We start from the raw sequence: 6,000 nt of genomic DNA on the forward strand, positions 1-6,000 counted from the left end.
GAAAATGAGATTAATAGTGGATAAAGAGTTGGGGTCCAGTGGCTTATTTTTGTAATCCTAGATACCCAGGAAGTTGAGGTCTGAAGAGACTTACCACAAACTCAACAACAACAAAAAAAGAGTATGTAGACATCAGGCCAGTAATCTCTGGCATCCAGGAATGATCAGGCAAAGATACATACAATTGTGAACGTTGCCTCATATTGCTTTTACATTGCTCTAATTTCACACAAATATAATGATGGAATAAGAGCAAAGAGTAATCATGTGTGGTATCAGTAATACCTGTGGGAGATGTGAAGAATGTGTCAGAGGTTGCAATTTTGGGGATTATACTGTAACAGACAGGCCTGGGCTGGCTTTGAGCCATGATCCTCAGATCTCAGTCACTGGAGAGATTAAGAATTAGGATTTTGAGATAGAATAAAGAGCCAAACAATTCTAGGCAAAAAAGGAATGCTGATATAATCTCAATCCCAAGACTCAAGCTGTACCATGAGCTGTACTAAAAAGAATATTGGTATGGCACGAAAATAATCCCAACGATGAACAGAACAGACTAGCAGACCTAGAAATAAAACCATATATTTGATATGGTTTGATTTGGAGTCAAAGTACACCCTGGGAAAATGCTAGCTTCTTCAATAAATGATTTTGAGAAAACTGAGCATCCATATGCAGGAAACTAAAAATCGATCCCTGTTTGTCACCATGTACAAATATCAACTCATAGAAGATCAAAGACCTCATCATTTGACCCTAAACTTTGAAATTACTATAAGAGAGAGTAGGAGAAACACTAGAATTCATTGATATCAGCAGAAAGTTTTAGGATAGAGTTTCAAAGGCATACCAGATAGGAGAGAAACTTGATAAATGGGATTGGATCAAACTAAAAATTTTCTGCACAGCAAAGGACATTGTTACTAAACTAGAAAGATAGCCAACAGACTATGAGAATATCTTTACCAGCAATACATCGACAAAGCCTAAGATCCAAACTATCCAATGAACTTAAGAAACTACTCCCTCCCAAAACTAGTAAATCAGTTAGTTAATGGGCAAAGAGCTAAGAAGAGATAACTTAGAAGATGAGGTAAGAATGGCAAAGGAACACATAAGGAAATGCTCTTCATACCTGTCCATAGAGGATATGAAAAATAAAAACAACTCCTAGATTCCATCTCACTCCAGTTAAGATTGGCAAACATCATGAATTCAAATAACAAATGTTGGCAGGGATGTGGAAGAAAAGGAATCTTATTGCACTGTTGGTGGGAGTGTAAACTACACAATCATTCTGGAACAGGCTGGAGGTTCCTCACAAAATGAAACATAGGTCTTCCTTGAAACCCAGTTATACCACTCTGCATCTGCCCTGAACATCACAAGCCAGGATACTATATAGACACTTGCACATCCATGTTCATTGCCACACTATTCAAAATACCCAAGTTGTGGAAAAAGCTGAGATGCCCTACAATAGATAAACAGTTGAAATGTGTTTCCTATTCAAAAAGGAATTGTAACCTGTTGCAACAATGAGAAGTACAAAATGTCATGTCAAAACCAGCTTTACAATGTCGGTGGGGGGTGGGGTGGGGGGGTATGATTGGGTGGGTGGGAGGGGGGAGGCTGGGAAGGGAGGTGAAGGGTAAACAAAGGAGGAGGCTGCAATGCTTGGTAAGAAATGTATGCATTATCCTTCCCATGTAATTGTAACCCCTCTGTACAGTATGTTCTCAAATAAAATAAAATAAAATTTAAAAAAAAAAAAAAAAGGAATTGTACATAATCATTAGAAAAAAAATGATGTCATTTGCCTGGAAATGGATGGACCTAGGCCAAATCCTGTTGTGTGGTATGCCAAGCTCAGAGAGAGAAGTAGTGCATGTTTTGTTTCATGGGAGGAGTCTATATCTAAAATATAAGTCTCTAGACATTTACACAAAGTGAGACTGAAGGAGGATATTCTTATAAGAGGAACAGAAAGACACAATGACTGTGTACTTATTTTTAATTGAAACATATATTTTTTTATTGTAAATATATTGTACAGAGCGATTACATTTGCATGAGCAAGGTAATGTGCCCATTTCCTATCCAGTATTATAATGAGCTCATTTCCTATCTTGCATTGTTAACGCTTATTATTTCCCCTACTATCCCTTTCCCTCCCCACCTCTCCAACTCTTCCAACCACCCCCTGAGCAAAGTTGCAAAGTTCATTTTCAACATAGTGTATTGTACATCTCATTGTTACAATGGGTCATCCTGTATCCATATTTCTGACCACACAAAATAACATTTATAAAAAGGAACTCAAAAACATGGAAATAAGACATATTTTCTTTATTACTGTGTTTATTTTCTTGTCTTGTTTGTTTGTTAGTTCATATATCTTTGGAGGGTAAGGAGAGTCACAGAAATGTAGGCACAAAAGGTGAACAAATGCAGCAATGGTACTCATGGACACTATGTTGAAAATGAACCACAAAACTTGTGGATGGTCCTTTATGGAGGAAGCTTTTGAGAAACTAGGAACTCATGGAACATTCCTCAATATATTAAAAAGCTATATATAACAAACCTACAGTCAGCATTATACTAAATGGTGAACAGTTAAAATGATATCCTCTAAAGATTATAACAAGGCAGTCTGTTCTCTCCTCTTTCTTCATAATAAAGGATTGGGAGGATTAACAATGTGAAAATGGCAATACTTCCAAGATCTATCTAAAATTCAATGCAATACCCATCAAAATCCCAACATTTTTCAATCAACAAGAAGAAGCAATGCAAAATTTCATGTGGAATAATAGAAAACCTGAATAGCTAAAGCAACTCTTAGCAGGAAGAACACTGCTGGAGGAATATCAATACTTCAAACTCTATTATAAAGCTGTACTTAAAAAAACAGCTTGGTACTGGCACATGAACAGGTTTGTAGAACAATGGAATACAATTGAAGACCCAGAAAGGAACTCCCAGACCCATGGCCACCTAATCTTTGGTAAGGTAACCAAAAACAAAGGATGGAAGAATGACAGTCTCTTCAACAAATGGTGCTGTCAGAACTGGCTCTATATGTGCAGAAACATGAAACTGAATTTAAATCCTTATATATCACCCTGAACCAGAATTCACTCCAAATGGATCAAAGACCTTGAGATTCAAACCCCAGTACTACCAATTATACCAGCTTCATGGTATATTTGTGTGAGTTTCATGCCACTTCACCTATTGTAATGGTTGGTTACAGTCCTGTTTTTGCAATGTTTCACATGTCTTCCAATCTTCAGCTTACTTTACAAGAACTTCCTCTGACCTTTGATCATACATACTCAAATTTTTCAGCCTATGGTCTCCTCTGCACATTGTCAAAATTTGTCTTAGGAAAGAGCGAATTTCATCCTGCTCTCTTTTAACTCTTACTCCTAATCCTCCTTCCAACACGATTGTATTATTTTTGTTACTTGTGTGGCTTGAACACTTTGCCTGGGCACTGTCCCTATGCTCTTTAGCTGTTCAGCTCAAGACAAGCACTCTACCACTTCCTGTTTTCTGGTTTATTGGAGATAAGAGTCTCCTGGACTTTGCTGCCTGGAATGGCTTTAAACTGTGATCCTCAAATAAGCCTCCAGAGTAGCTTGGATTACAGACCTGAGCCACCTGCTCCCAGCTCTATGATTGTATTTTTTACTGCTGTTGTTGGAAGTGGGTCTTGAATTAAGGGTCTGAGTGTTGTCCCTCAGCTAGTACTCTACCAGTTGTGCATCAGCTCAATTTCTATTGACTTTAATACAGTAGGTTTATCTGTAAAATTCACAATCCTAACAATATTAGAAACAAGATAATATGAGTATATTAAAATACTTCTAAAAGTCAACATCTATTCACAATATTCAAAAGCTACTAGTGTCTAAGTAAGACAGAAATAATGAAAAAATACACCAAAGTGGTTTGAAATATATGTAAAAAATCGATAAGTATCATAATAAGTGGTGAAATATTTTAACATTTTCCCCATCAAATTATTTTAAATGTTGAAATATTTAATATCATATCCTCACATACAAAATTATACAGGATGGTCTCCTCCAAATTCTATAAAGCAAGAGGTAAAAGAAGACATTAAATTTGAAGTGAAGCAGCCAGGAATCTTTTTCGCTAATGAAATTTGTACGAATATATTAAAAATGATTAAAATAAATCACAGGATATGATAACTTAGTAGAGTTTATGCAAACACAGTGAATAGAAAAAATATCTCTTTTAGATGAAAGAAGACAGAGCTACTCATATGTATTTCCATTGTCATAAATTGGAGAACAACATCATTTTAAACTTTCTCTAGGTTGAAACATAGAATCAAACCATGCAAAATTAAAATTCCCTAAAACATATTTAAAGTAGAAAAGGTAAATCTAGAGTTTCTATGCCAATTTAAGACACTCAGGATAGCACTGAAAGTAATAAGCTCAGAAATTTGCCCTTATGTTTTCCAAGTTTATTTTCATTTTTTTCTTACAGCGTCATGTTTAAGTCAGTGTACATGCAGTAGGTACAAACAGAAAAATAGTCAAGTTGACAGCTCAAACAGGAAATACACATCTTCTGGCCCATGGAATTGTACGTCCTCTGTGCAGCTCCTTAATAATAACAATAAAAATGTCAGGATCCAAGTACTGAAGGCTCATTTCTTCAATCCTAGCAACTCATGTGGTAAGATCTGAGGACTGATGTTGGAAGCCAGCCTGTATAGAAGAGTCTACGAGACAATTATATCCAGCTAAGCATATAAAAATTCAGAAGTGGAGCTGTGGATCAAGTGGTAGAATGCTAACTTTGAACACAAAAAAGCTCAAGGAAGAAGCAGGGTCTTTACTTGAGTTCCAGCCCAAGGACTAGAACGAAAATGAAAACAAACCAAGAAGAAAAGGAGTAAGGAAGTGGATCCACTAGTGTACAACCTGGTCATTTCTAACAAAAGAATGGAGTGGGGATACATCTGTGTAATTATTGTTTTGCTGTGCTGTGCAGATTCTTCTAATCATTTACTTGTGGAAGCCACCAGTATTTCCTGTGGAGGTTTTGCATGATGAATCCTACTGAACATGGACAGTTAGAAGAGACTACATTAGAATTACTGAAAACTGCAGGCATATGCTAGGGCAGAGACAACGAATGGAGGATCACCTGTCAAGATCAATTTAAAAGCAGTTGAGAACATTAGTACTCACCCCTAGGTTTCTAGATAGGGAAAGGACCTAGATAAGAAGGCCTCCAGTTTCACAAGTAGATGATCTGGGTATGAGGGACACCAGAGAATACTTCAGTTCTGTATTTAGCTTCACTCAATAACATAAGCCAGTTTTTGGAATGGATATTGGCTCATAATTTTGTCTATTAAAAAGAAACACTACTTGCAGGGAGCCGGGACAAACGCCATTACAAGATGGCGCCCACTTCCTTTCAGCTTAGAGGTAAACGACTCCATATTAGGCAAGTGCTTGGCGGGGCTGCGGGTCCCTAGCTTTGCGCATGCGCCATCATTGTAAATCCTGAGCCAATCCCGTGGCACCTGGTGACGGTAGAAGGCGGACAGCCAATCCTGAAGTGACCCGTGTTCCAAACCCTATATAAGCGGCTGCATTTCCTTGCTCGCTCTCTTGCGCTCAAGCTCTCCCTTCAACTAAAAGGCTCTCCAATAAAGTGTGATCTGAGAAGACTCCTGGTGTGGTGGTCGTTCTTCCTCGCTGGCCGAGAAGGCGTTCGCCGCAAGTGGTGCCAAAACCCGGGACCTGCGCAAGAGGTCGAACAGGAGCCAGAACTCAACACACGGAGAGGAGACGTCGGTAAGTATCCCTAGGTATGCTGTTTTTTACTATGGACTATTGGTTGTTTGCATTGCTGCTTCCTTTGTGGTTTGTCTTTCTGGTGGTTCTCTGTGCCTGTCTGCGTTGTGGGGATGACCACAAAGAGGGGGTCTCAAGGAGA

This window comes from Dipodomys spectabilis, unplaced genomic scaffold (assembly GCF_019054845.1).
Source record: "Dipodomys spectabilis isolate Male_0828 unplaced genomic scaffold, ASM1905484v1 ptg000137l, whole genome shotgun sequence".
In the NCBI taxonomy this organism is placed as follows: Eukaryota; Metazoa; Chordata; class Mammalia; order Rodentia; family Heteromyidae; genus Dipodomys; species Dipodomys spectabilis.